Genomic DNA, 15037 nt, shown 5'->3' with positions numbered 1-15037 from the left:
GAGAGTACATTGTGTAGTCTTACAATTTTTTATGATCTGGCAATGTGCAAATCTCTTAGAAACTTCTTCTTAATAGGCGCGATAATTGCTTACACGATTTTGGTCGAGTTTAACAAAGTGTACCAGTCGCTTCTTTCTCGTGCAAACCGACGCCAGTTGGAAACATCAAGTGAAGCCAGGTCCTTCTGCATCTCATCTTTTTCTGCTACCACCAGCTGTTACCGCAGCGAATAGTTTCAGAGCCAGAGCGTTTGTTTCAATTCGGACGACATGACCCACCCAACGTAGCCGCTGGATCTTTATTCGCTGCGCTATGTCTATGTCGTCGTAAAGCTCATACAGCTCATTTTTTTATCGCCCACGATACTCGCCGTTGCCAACGTGCAAGCGTCCAAAAACTTTGCGCAGAATCTTTCTCTCAAACACTCCAAGCGTCGCTTCATCGTTGTTGTTGTTATCGTCCAAGCTTCTGCGCCATACGTTAGGACGGGCATGATGAGAGTCTTGTAGAGTGTTAGTTTTGTTCGTCGAGAGAGGACTTTATTACTCAGTTGCCGACTTAGTCCAAAGTAGCACTTGTTGTCAAGAGACTTTCCACGTTGGATTCCCAGGCTAACAATGTCGGTGTTAATGCTGGTTCCTAAATAAACGAAGTCTTTTACAATCTCAAAATCACAACTCTCAACGGATGTCGATTCGCGAGTGCGCCCACTGTTGGTTTAATGATAGGAGGTACTTCTTTTGTCCTCATTCACCAAACCCAATCGTTGGCTTAAGAATTAGGAGTCTCTTAGTTCTGATAGTAGTAAATTATGCGTAAAAGATCTTATTACAAACCCTTAATAAGATCAAATGGTTATAAAAGTGAGGCCCCGTGATCACTTGAAACGCCAAATCTTCTTCGATTGGTTTCTACAAAAGTTATTTTACGTCCATTCAGAAATTACCACCAGTTCTACCTTTACGTTGTATATGTAATTCATGCCCAATCTTCGACTGTAATTGTTTCTGATTTTAGTTATAACGGGGCACTGCTTAATAGGCAGACACCCTCAGAGGATGGGTGGGCAAACACATGACTTCTGCAGAATCTCTCTAGATGAGAAAGATGAAGAGACGATCTAGCTCGTTCTGTGCCAGTGTTCTGCTGTATCAAGACGTAGATTTACTATTTTATGTAGATAATCCTTTAATGAATTGGAAGATCTCAGTACTGTGGAAATCAGGGTTTAGGAGAGATAAGGACAAGTTCCTCACTAGGGTGCACACTGTGCTATGAGTTTGATTGTATCTCACAGTGAACAACCGTTTCAACCTAATCTAACCTAGCGATCGCTCTTCGAAAGGTAACGGCGAGCCTCGGAGTATTTCTGCATGAAAAGGTCCAAAGTCTGGCATCTGGTTCAAGTAGCACTGAAGCGCCGTTTTGATACCATTTTGAGACCTCCAAAATTCAGATATCTATAAACAACCAGGGCTTTGATGTAATGGAGAAGACTGATGGGATTTTGGCGCACTGCCTCAGGCTGTCGAAGAAAGGGAACCCAGTGACCTTTAAAATACTTTGGACTAAATAGGCAATTGAATAGTAAAGTCCTCTCTCGACGAACAAAACTAAACTTTATAAGGCTCTGATCATGCCCGTCCTAACGTATGGCGCACAAGTTTAGACGTCCCTAAGACTGTTTGAGAGAAAAATTGTGTGGAAGGTTTTTGGAACGTTGGACGTTAGTAACGGCGAGTATCGTTGGAGAACGAGAGAAAACAAGATGAATGAGCTTTACGACGACATAGACATAACGCAGCGGAGCGACCAGCTCCAACGGCTTCGTTGGCTGGGTCCTGTCGTCCGAATGGATACAAACGGTCCGGCTCTGAAAGTTTTCGATGCGGTAGCAGATGCTGGTAGCAGAGGAAGAGGAATACCTGGAATACCTGCGTTGAAAAGATCAGGTAGAGAAGAGCTTGCCTTTACTTGGCGTTTCCAACTGGCGTCGGTTAGCACAAGAAAGAAACGACTGGCGCGCTTTGTTATACTCGGCCAAATCGCGTAAGTGGTTCTTATTTAACTTTGTACTAGGTTTGAAGGCTTTCTGAATTCTATGAAGAACGTTTCAAATTACTTTTGAAGAAGAACGGTCACCAAATCAGGTGTTGCGATCATAAAACGATTCTCAATCACCTTCATTCAATGGAATTTACGGAAAAATTGGGAGCCTGGGTGCCTCATGAGCTGAATGAAAAAAACAAAAAAAGCTGCCTTCAAATTGCTTCTTAACATCTCGCCCACCATCGAACAACACGCGGTGATAAACAGAGGTTTTTGTACCGAATCGTCACGGGAGATGAGAAATGCTGCCTATACATCAATATGAAGCAAAGAAAAAGAAAGGAGTGAGTGGCTCCAGGAGATACGCCAATGCCGAGGGTCAAGCCGGATATTCATCCAAAGAAGATCGTGAAATGTATTTGGTGGGACTGGGAGGACATTGTGCACTAGGAGATGATCGAAAAGATGCCATGGTCAACAAGGAGCTTTATATTGCCCAGTTACACCGCGCGAATGAGGCTGTTCGACTCATAAGACCTGATCGACATGGTCAAACCATACTTCTACACAACAATGCCAGGCCCCGTGTTATACAAATCGTCAAAGCCGCACTCCAAGAGCTCGAATGAGAGGTCCTTCAGTATTCATCGTATTCTCCGGGCCGTGCACCGACCGATTACTATCTTTTCTGCTCCTTATCAAACCATGTGTAGGGCGAAGGACGTTACCTTCGATAACGAAGAGGTCCGTCTCAACAAAGAGGACTGCCTCAACATTTTCTTTGGCACAGACCAGGCGATTTTTGACGGAACGGCTTCAACAAATTGATCGAGAAGTGGGAAGAGGCTGTAAACAGCAACGACCAATATAAAATTGGTTAACTTTTTGATATGATTATTGTTTTTTGTTCAAATAAAAGTCTTCTGTACTCTTTTTGTTCTCTCTAGGAAGTTATTCTCCAACCCAATATGTTTTATTTTATTCACCACATTACTTTTTATAAGACAGCCAGAATCAACACCCACTGACTTCTACCGGCTACTGGGTGGTCTTGATGCCTGAGTCCCTATTTAAGTACTCATATCGAAAGAGAGAAGTTGGAAGTAGAATACCAAGTATATAAATTTGTGCTGGCTTAAAAATTTATTTCAGTGCACTAAACAATTCACATTAAAATAGAAGCAAAACAAAAAAAAGAGCAACAAGCTCCTAACATCATCCCATTGCACTAATGCCGCGCGCATATACGAGTAGCCTCATGTAAACGAGCTTTTCATGTAAGTATGTGCCGCACGTGCATACTGCCAATACAACCAAATCGCTCCAACACACACACACAAACACACTCACAAGCCTAGGATTAAAAATCACAACGCAAAGGCACAAAAAAGAGAATCAATAATTGCTAACGCAACGTATGCTAAAAGCCAAAAATGGAATTTCTAATTGAGTTTGCAGGGATTTACTGTTGCTACTGCTGGTCTGGTTGTTGCTGTATGTTAGTTGTTGGCTAGTCCTGACTGGCGACTGGCAACTGACTGACATGCCGACGATCGTACAAATGAAGCAAAATGAACTGACAAGCACTGGCTGGCCTGCCTGCCTGGCTGCCTTGGCTGGCTGACCAGAGTTGTGCCGAACTAAACTGGCCGACTGAGAGTAGCCAAATAGGCAGTTTTGCTTGGGGCAGTCAGCAGTCGAGTGCAGGCGTGAAATCGAAGCACTGATTCTGTAATTTGACGACTAGCAAGAAATGTGGCCAGCTAAATGCCATAATAAACGCTATGCCGGGAATATTTCCTACTAGTCATCTCGGTTGGTATGTGCAACATGCAACTTGTAACATGTCAACAGTCAGCGACGTATCGATTTGCTTTGAAATCATTGCTGCATACTGAGTGCCACATTCAAGCGTACAAGATGTATAGTAATGAGTTGAGTGGCGATCCCATCAATACAAGTGTATGTATGTATGTGTCAGTTCACGTATGTATGTATGTGTATTTGGCCTGCTCCTCCATTCATGTGTCAGGGCTTGTCGGTAGTTTGTTGAGTTGATTAGTGCAGCAAAACTCATCCTGTTGCTTTTTGTTAGATTTGTTATTTTTTTTATTGTTGTATTTGCTTTATGCTTATACTCGTGCATTGGCATGTGCGTGTTTGCTATGGATGTGTGCAACTAAGTACTGCCGTCGCCGATGTGGTCAATTAACACATCATCCGATTTGAAACTATTATCGCCAATGTCATTATTATTTCTCATTGATAGATTTCAATAGAAGTCCTTTTAGAGTGGGCGCCATGAAAGTGGCTTTTTGAAAGAGATCTGAGGATATGCAAATTCGTAATTGCACAGAATGGTTGCTCTAAAGGGATTTGCGTGAATTGGGAAGACTGAGAATGGTGCACTTTTGCACATAAGAAGGGAAAAATATAAGCAGAATATCTAAATAAAGGTAGTTAGTGGTGGACGATGTATGTCGCAGTTATGGCATAAAGATTTTGCGCTAATGTGATTAGTCGGACTCTAAAAAGAATAGAAAAGGAGCTGAGTTAATGGTTGATAAACTGTGACCTTAACATAAACACTCTAACCAAACTACCTTCCTTCGTACAGAGACCTTCTCACCAAGAGTAGGAAAATTTCTAACTTCAAACCTCCTTCTCCAATTAAAAAGGCCATAAATTTAGTTTGGAAAATTACTTTAATTCAATTCAAAGTAAAAAATGTGTGAAATAATACAAAGTTAGGAATCAATTTACTTTTGTTCGATATGACCACCTCTTGTCTTGACTATGGCCGTGAGACGATCCAGGAACGAATCGCCAGCAGCCCGAATGTGACTTGCAGGTATTTTGGCCCACTCGCAGATAATGGATTTTTTCGGCATCGCGAGGTTGGTTGGTTGGTTGGTTAAAGTGGTGATTCTTCCAGAATCCAACTAGCGCCAGCATCGCGAGACTGGTGAGTCTTTTAGTTTGGTCATTGCTCTCTAAAATGACCCAAAGAGAATAGCCCATCGGACTCACGACCGGTTAATTTGAGAGCCATTTTGTGGACGTAAAAAAGTTCGAAACGTTGTTTTTTAGCCATTCTTGGTTCACCGGAGCTTTGTGAGATGGTGTCGAATCCTGTTGAAACGTCCATGGTCTGCTACCGAAATGTTTTTCTGCCCACGACTTCAAAGAATACTTTCCTGATACTCGAGAACTCCAGAATACTTTCCCGATAATATTTCGTATTAACCTTGACGCCAGGCTCGATATGACCGTGACGCCCGGCTCGATGAAAACGATTGGAGAACGCCCATCAACGGTTACAGCGGTTCAAATCATTACCTGTGGCGGGTGCTGCCTCCTGGTGAGCAATCGATGTCTCAAATTCTCTTATGAACGGTCGGTAAATAAGCGCTATCGTTTTCGGACTTTACGAATTGCTCAATTTGAACAATTTTCTTGTCAAAAAACACAATGTTCGGAAACTGCCCGCTTTCGACCAAGCGAAGCAACTCCTTCGCTCCCTCAAGTCTGACTTGTTGCTGCTTTGGTGTGAGTTCATGCACCTTTTGGTTCTTGTAAGGCTTGACTTTGAGATCATTTTTCAGAATGCGGTGGATGCTATGGTCAGATATTTTCAGTTCTTTCGCCATTTGATTGGCACTTCGTCGGGGATTTTGCTCTAGTCACCTCTTCACTTTTTGAACCATTTCACGTGACGTTGCAGTCGTTTGATGACCACCTCCATGACGTTTCGAGATGCTACCAGTGTCATTCTAAGGAGAAATGGTGCGATAAATAAAAAGTTGTTTTACTTTAAGGTGCTCGAGCTCACGAAAAATCGCTGATTGTGATTTCCAGCCAAATACAATCCAATCAGACTTTTACGTTTGAAATCCATTACTGAAATATGAGTTGAAAGCTTTGAGCTCTCTAGGTAGGTGGGTAGGTGAGGTGCCGGTCGGGCACTCCTCAAGTAGCACTAAAGCGCCGTTTTGATACCATTATGAACCCTCCAACAGGCAGATATCTATAGCTAGCCAGAGATGTTGATAGAATGGAGGAGATTGATTGGATTTAGGTTGGCGCACTGCGCCAGGCTGTCGAAGAAAGGAGCACCCACTGACCTTAGTCCTCTAGCTGCCAAGCCCGGACATTTACAGAGAAAGTTATCTACAGTCTCTATGTCTGAAAAAGTCCCCACAGCTACTGCAAGGGGGGTTAAATGATAACCCTAGCTTTTCCGCATGTGTCCCGATCATCCAGTGACCGGTAAACACAGCTACGTGTTTTCAAATTGAAGGGCGAGGAGTCCAAAGGACCTTCTGAGACCTTCGTAATATTATATATATAGCTCTCTACTCTAGCAAGAAAATGCCCCATAAGAAACATGGCTTGCAATTGGAGCTCGTGGTCTGGTTGTATGCTGCGATGATCTGTCCCATAATTCCTTGATGTGCGTTCCTTGGTTTTGTGGCAAGCTGATGTACTATGCCTTTTTAACAATGAAAGCTGGCAACTGTTGGTTCAGCTGATAAGAAAAACATGATCAACAGAGGCAATGAACACTTTTAACCCACCGATAGGTTTATTTACCAAAGAAGCACCTTCTCAGAGTGTCTTTAGGGCAGGGAAATGACTTTGAAAAGAGCAGATATATGGACATAGACGTATTCTGCACTCCTACCATTCTATAGTGTGTTTTTTTCTGTTTACGGGGGGAAAGAATCGAAAGCTTTAACCTTGACTGTGTGGGACTTTAACCCGAACCAAACCTCCTACCGTGAATGTCATTAGGACTAACCTTTAGTCAGTTGCTCTTCACATACATTCGTAAATGACTGCGTGCTTTAATGCATGTTGCTGATTGCTGACAAAATCTCATCCCACGTGTACTGTGCTAATGCCCTGCATCTTCTTCTTCATGGCCTATTGAATGTATTTACTTCTGGTATAAACCATGATCTCTCAGGAATTGTGTAAGCGCGCCATAGCTTCGATTTACCATCTTACGATGTTTGGGGCTCCTGCCATGTTAGTAAGAATGTAGCCTTCTCTTTTCGTTCCTCCGCCAATAAATCGACGGGAATCATGCCTGCGATCACCATTGCAGCTTCATCTGAGGTAGTTGTATGGGCGCTTCTCACTTGCTTATCTCAGTGCGCAAATTCTGTACAAGGTCTTGTATGGTCTTTTATGTATTTTAACCACCAAGGATGTCAGTACCAACCTTTGGATGGCCTCTACGGATGCAAAATGTTTACTTTTCATAGCAAAATTCAATATTCTGAATAGGTAGAACTCACAGAGAGTCATATCAGGCGATTACGGTGAGTTATAGATGGCTAAAATGCAATTTATCAGTCACAAGCGTGGATCGATGAGATGGTGCATTATCATGCAATAAGCGTCCAGCTTCCTTCTTCACGCTACTCAGGGCGAATTCGACGAATGCTATGCAACAAACGCTTCAAAATGCCAAGATAGAAAATTGGGCCTGTAGGCACGAACTCCTCGTGGACAATTCCCTGTAACAAATGAGTATCGACTTAATTTTTGACTTCTCCAAATGCGAGTGGTGGTGGCTCGTCTCGGGCCTTCCATTCGGCACTTTGACGCTTAGTTTCAGGTTCATGTTGGAAACTCTACGTTTCATCACCAGGTTGTAAAGGAAGATCTCGTCTTTTCTTGTCTCTTTAATGAGGTCTTTTGAATGTTGAATTCTCAGCAATTTTTGATCCTCGGTTAACTTGTGCGGAATGAAACGTGCACAGACCTTTCGTTAGCTCAAATGATCAGTTAATATGCGATAACTCGATGTTTTGGTGATATTCAACTCCAATTCCATGAATTCCAACTATGATTTCGGTTCATTTTTGATAAATTTACGAAAAATTTCGAGGGACTTTTCGGTGATTAATAATTTTTGGCGGCCTGTAGGCTCACTGTCATTTATGTCCTCACAACCATCTCTGAAATGTATAGCCCATTCATGGACTTTGGCACGAGATAGACGATCATCACCATCAACCTTTTTCATCAATTCAAATGTTTCGGTAAACGTTTTACCGATTTGAAAACAAAATTTGATATAGCTCTTTGTTCGTAACTCATTTTTGTACCAATGATACAGACAGACTGACACCTTAGACGCCATAACTTCGCTTCCGCTGAACCGCAAGTCACCAAGCTTTCACCGGAAGTCAGCTAGGGTTGTAACTTCAACGCACTAACTCATTAAAAAGATGGCACCCTCAAAAACCTTTTTAAGACGCCAGTCTTGTTTATTTTGCACTTCACCCTGTATGTACATCTGTTGGGAATAGGAGGCGAAAACTTCATCGTACATAATATTCCACTGCGCGAGGGCTTAGAACTGATTCCAACAGCACACCTGCTGTAACCTCTTACTTATTTATTCCAACATTCGATTACTCAGATAGCTTCTGACAATATTGTAAATATATTGTGCTGGTGGAAGGTGCCCTCAGTCTGCCGAGTTAAAGGCATTTTCTACACCCAAGGATACAAGTGCACAGTATGGTTTATCACCGCCGCTCCATCTTTGGTCTGCGATCGCGTCTGGGGCAATTGAGACTACCTTTTGTATTGTCACCACAGTGGACCTTTACTTTCGGAAATCATATTGGTGCGGGGATAGTTCCGCCTCGCAATCAGTGTACGGTAGTATTCCATTATATATGAACCATTTCAGAAGCTTACCCATCGTTTCAAGGAGGCTTTTAGAGTGGTTTATTATATTGATTGAGCTCCTTCTCCTGTTTGTGAAGTGTCTCTTGCTGTTTTCCCACAAATGGAAGTTCTTAAATATGAGTGCAGCTTTCCAGCTGCAGCTCATTTTTTATCAGAATACATATTTTTCATAGCAGAAACGCACTCGGAAGGGCAAAAAGTACAGGGCATGAAGAAGGCTAGGGATTTCGTTCGTAAGCATAAAATCCCTTACGAAACAGTCAAGAATTCCTTAAGGTAGCTATAAAGTGTCCACAACTCTTAACAAGATGGTACATTTCGCACAAATGTGAAATGGGTTTCTCGCAATTCTATTGAAAGGAACTGTAGGACAGATGAATTAGCAAAGACTCGGCACTAAATTTCCTAAAGAGCACATAGAAAATGATGTGAGCATAAGTAGGTAGGTAAGTAAAATGGTGGAAGTACCAGTCTGCCGCTCCGCAGCACTAAAGTGCCGCTGTGATACTATTTCACCGTTCTAACGGGCAGATATCTACAGACAACCAGAGCTGCTGATGTAATGGAGAAGACTGAGGGTATTTAGGTTGGCGTACTGCCCCAGGCTGTCAACGAAAGGAGCACCCAGTAACCTTAATCACCTAACGTTTTGAAATACCAGCGCTATTTGGTTGTTTACAGTAACTTAAAAAATTCATCTCGGTCCAAAAATGGAATTAAATCGTGAACATTTTCGTGCGACTATTTCTTACAACTTTCGACGTGGATTAACTCAGAAACATTGCATGGATGAACTTAATTCATTTTTTGGCGATGAAGCTTCATCAAGGACCAGTGTTTATCGATGGTATGGTGAATTTAATGGTGGTCGTAGTTCACTCCAAGACGAACTTCGTGAAGGTCGTCCAAAATCAGTTGTTGTTCCGAAAACCATTGATGCTGTGCGCGAACTGATATTGCAAGATCATCATGTGACCTATCGTGAGATTGAGACAATCTTAGGCATTAGTGGGACCAGCATACATTCAATATTGCATAAACATTTGACTGTCAAAAAAATTTGTTCGAGTTGGATCCCACACAATTTGTCAATCGCTCAAAAAAAGGCTCGTGTCGATTGATCGAAGGGAATGCTCAAAAAATACGATCGCGGGGCTTCGAAACACGTCTATGACATCGTGACAGGTGATGAATCATGGATTCACGCGTATGAGCCCGAAAGTAAACAGCAGTCGACTGTATGGGTGTTGCAAGATGAGCCAAATCCAACAAAAGTTGTTCGCGCACGAAGCACTTCCAAGCAAATGGTCGCCTGTTTTTTCGGAAAAACTGGACATGTCGCAACCGTATCACTAGAACAACGCAGAACAGTAAATTCTGAGTGGTACACAACCATTTGTTTGTCAGTTGTCTTCCAAGAAATTAGGAAAACCAATCGCCAAAGACGGATCACTCTTCACCAGGACAATGCGAGCTCTCACACATCGGCTCAAACAACTGCATTTTCGAGCACCCAAAACATCGAATTAATGGGTCATCCGCCGTATAGTCCTGACTTGGCACCGAATGACTTCTTTTTATGCCCGTACGTAAAAAACAAACTGAGAGGTCAACGTTTTTCGACACCTGAAGAGGCGGTTGCGGTATTCAGAATGCATGTTTTGGAAGTACCTCATTCAGAGTGGCAAAAGAGCTTCGACAATTGGTTCAAACGCACGCAAAAGTGTATAGATCTTCATGGAGAATATTTTGAAAAACAATAAAGTTTTCGTATGACTTGGCACTCCAGAATGTATTAGATATCCTACATAAACCTGCGGAACGGCGCAAAATGTGTTAAAAACATTTTTCTTATTTAAACTTTCTCCCCAAAGGTGTCTTAATCACCGATGTATAAATCCATTAGTATGCATTATAATTTTTCCTTCTTAAGTCTAATTATTATGGATACTTTCCTGGTGCGAAAGTATAATTAGTAAGACCTCATCTTAAGAATAAACATATTTTCATTATTCGCCATCCTGTGCACTCGAATGATTATTTACATTGAAGGCGCAAGATATCAGATGCAAAATAATGCGCCTGAATTTGCCAAAGTGTCGCTAGCAAAAGCTGTGAAAGTGGACCAAAGCAGAAGAGCCGCCGGGACGCAGTGATGGATTTCATTAGCACCTATGTTTGCTCTCAGCCAGTTTTTATGAGCTCCCACTTCCATTTGCGCTTGAAAATGCGATAAATGGCACTGAGTGAGCATAACTGAGCAGCGGCTGAAATTTAATTAAAACACACCCATACACATTCACGTTTGCAAGTATGCACAGTAAGTACGTGCGAACTAATAGGGAGACAAGCGCACCAACAATCACACATTTACGCTTATTTTAACTGGCTCCATGTCCTTCGCCTCAAATAGACATTTTGAGGTTTTTGCTCGGCAACATTAAAATGTTTGCAGTTATATTTTACAACATTTTATTTAAACTTTGTTAGCATTTGCTTGCGTGTGTGTGTGTGTGTTTAGGTTGATTATCGTGTCAACTACTTTAAAGCCTACTAAGAAATGCTGTCAAGCCAAGTGAAAAATTTTCTCTTGGCACACAAAGCAGCCAAAGTACTTTGCAGCACTCACGATTTCACTTTCAATTTGTGGTTGCTAAAAAACATAGAACCCACATCCAGAGAATATCTAGAACCCCACTCTCCTTTATTCCTCACCAAGCCAAATATTAACGTAGCCCGTCGGCACTAAGGTTGGCTACAACATCGCCCTTTCATTCAATGTGTCCTTCGCATTTGTCATCATTGCGCACCCCAACATTTAACCGATGCACAACTCTCCTCAAACACACACTCACACATACACGCATACAGCGTAAGAATCAACAACTGAAATACCTAAAACGTGTTGATGAGGCCTCGCGGCTCGTTTCAGTGGGGATTTACTTTTATTTGTGGAGTGTGTATGTGTGTGTGTGAGTGAGAGTGATAGTAGGCGGGGAAGGCACTGTGTTGCTGACCGTAATTTTTCTCATTACACGCGCATATTGTGGGAATTTTTAATGAGCGTAATGATAATGACTGCAACAACAATAACAGCAACAACACCAACAGTTAAAGCGATGTTATTAGCAGTAGCAGCGAACAGAAAAAAAAACGTTCTCCCCATTGCATTGAAGTAATAACGACAAAGTATGAACTCGTTTGTGTACGCAAATACAGTTAGAAGACGTGCGTGCGTTAGTCATTCGCGCGTAAGTTCCTTTGCCTAGGGAACCTCAACGAGTGAAGCCAATGTCTAAGTTGGAACTAGCACTTATTAGTTTAATGCCTGAGCATTTAGTCCATAGCGGCCCAGGAACCTGCTTTCATCCGGGTTTTTTATAGAATTTGCACATTAAAGTTAGATTAAGTCACGGAAGTCGAATTTGAGTCAACAATTTCTTTTTACTATTTTTAGTTTCCGAGATATTAAGTGCTCAATCAATAAAACGCTCGATGTATCTGTATTAGGTCGGGTCGATTTGTGGGGAGGCAAACAAATCGCTCATTGCTCTGTGAAAATCGTATTCTAGGGATCAAAATAAGAAACTTTGCCGAAGGAACCATACCTCTAAAACGAACGTACCTCGAACGAAAAATCCCACTTTGACCCATTTAGAGTGCTCCAATCGAGTCCAAATGTATATCAAAATATCACCATTTTTGGCCTTTACATGAGAAAAGAAACTAAAAAGTTCGACCCAAATTGGGGGACATCAGAATTCGTTTTAGAGATATGGTTCCTTCGGCAAAGTTTCTTATTTTGATCCCTAGAATATGATTTTCACAGAGCAATGGGCGATTTTTTTGCCTCCCCACAAATCGACCCGGCCTAAGCTTCATATATCCCTTGCAGCTACCCCTCGCTGCATAAAAGCAGCCTTCGGCATCTAGGAACGCCATTTTTGATTGCACTAAATTAAAAGACGGATATTGGTTTTGAAGGGAAATTTATCACGAACGGTGGATGATTCTGTAATGGAGCTAACTATGATACTTATATCTCATCACAATGGGTATCCATCCATTCCTAAATTAAATGTAGTGACGACAAACTAACTCTTCATCCTATCCTAAACACATTTTCTATACCAAAGAAGTTATTGGAACATCTTCTGGAAACTTGGCAAGAAAGACAAAAAAGGAAATACCATTATATATATTGAAATACACTACCTACAGATGTTATTGACCTCGAATAACTCTATTCAAACTTCAACTTACATTTGCAAAATAAACTACAATTCTAACAATTCAACTGAAATGCTAGTGGAAAGCAGAGGGCAGTTTTGCAAACAACTGACAAACAAATGCATTTATTTCGTACTAAATTAAGTAGCCATCAGACAGTTGGCAGCCACTTAGCAGATTGATTGATTGAGATGATGAAGGAAAGTAGTGTATTCAAATTTATATATATTTATTTAAATACACTAAGGTGGGAAAATGTATATTAGCATCAAAAAAATTATTAAATAAATCTAGCTACGAATTAGAGTAATTTAGTTCGGCTAATAAGTACTTGTAAAAAAGTCACATGTCTATCTTTCAATGAATTTTTTGTTTTATTACAAAGCCTACTCGCCCTTACCACAACTTATACATTAAATTAGATTTGTGGGAGGTTGGACAAGGCCAAACACTCAGTTAGGAAGACCACTGACTACACCCGGATAGATTACAGTGGAAGGAATAGAGAGACGGGATAGATGCAGTATGGATGTTAAGACGAAGAAATTTGTTTCATTTGGATTCATTGATGAATCTTAAGAGATCCGGAAGGGGAAGAGTAAGAACTTTATCCATACTCAGAACATCGCACACCAACAGCGTAAGTCTGATTCTAGAGAACGCCGGACAGCTACAGAGATAACGCTTTGATGTGTCTTCATTTTCATGACAGGAAATATTGGGTCATCAATGATTCCCATCTTAACCATATGCTGACCACAGAAAGTTTTAGAAGAAAAATCGCTAATTTCCTGTTAGGTTCTTTCACGAAGCACTTAGCTACTCTGAAGGGTCCCAACCCAGGCCAACGTCTTTTATGGGAAAACCTCATAAAGTGGTCAATCTATAGTTGAACTGATGCAGAATTGACCCCTAGGAAGGGTTCAGGGCCCAGTGGTGTACTTTCAGAGCCTTCATTAGCCAGTTTATCAACCAACTCGTTATCTGTAATACCGCAGTGATCAGGCACCTAAATAAGATTTACATTGTTGAGTTTTGCAACACTGTTCAGTATTGTCTTACATTCACCGACTCATTTCGAAGGGCAGCGTGGGTTGGCAAGGGTTCTCAGGGCAGCTTGACTGTTACTGCAAATTACAATACTACTACCCCGCCACTTTTTCTCAATTAGCCAGTATGCTGCATTTAAGATGGCATAGACTTCCGTTAAGAATACCGTAGCCATTTGCACGGTAGTGTTGAAGTACTTAGTCTTCGTCTAAGTACCATCCAGATCAGCTACCATTGTTGGTTTTGGATTCGTCGGTGTAGAAAGTTTGCTGAAATCCCGTTGAAGAGTTCTCGGGACTTAACCATTGATCTCTATCTGGGATCAAAACGCTATACTTCCTACCGAAGCTAACGTAAGGCACTCGATTATGCGCTGGCATCGAGAACAAGATGCACCACTCCGATCTGCGGCAAATCTGGCATTGACCAGTATTTTCTGCGTTTCCCCAGACTCCGTTTGACTTGAGTCTGTACGCCGCCTTCTTTGCTTGCTTCCGGATTTCAAGATCTAGAGACTATGTCGCACTCATAGCGCCTGTGAAAAAAAATGTATACGTCTTCCCATGTTTTTTTTTCTAATATATACCCTTTTTTAAATTTATAAACACACCCTTATAGTTTTTTTAATATAGTATCCTCTACAACAAAAACGATTTAACGCCAACTTTCAAACTTTGTACAAATATTTTAAAAATTTCATCAATTTCATTAAATTTTTCTGGGAATGCAGTTCTGTCGTCCATTGAATTTTGGTTCAACAAAGTGCAAGTTTAAAGTGAGAGATGAACAAAAAAATAAGTTTTTCGAAAAAAAATTTTTTAGTACCACATTTTTTTCTAAAACATTTAAAATGTATAAAGAACAGAAAATAATAAACTTTTAAAATTCTATACCAAACATCCAACAATTTCCAACAAATCCAAAACCTACCCATGGATTGCCCTTGGTATAAAAGTATTATAAACTTCAAAATTATTATATTATTTTTTCAAAATT

This window comes from Anastrepha ludens, chromosome 5 (genome assembly GCF_028408465.1).
Source record: "Anastrepha ludens isolate Willacy chromosome 5, idAnaLude1.1, whole genome shotgun sequence".
NCBI classification, from domain to species: Eukaryota; Metazoa; Arthropoda; class Insecta; order Diptera; family Tephritidae; genus Anastrepha; species Anastrepha ludens.
This window is presented reverse-complemented; position numbering follows the sequence as displayed.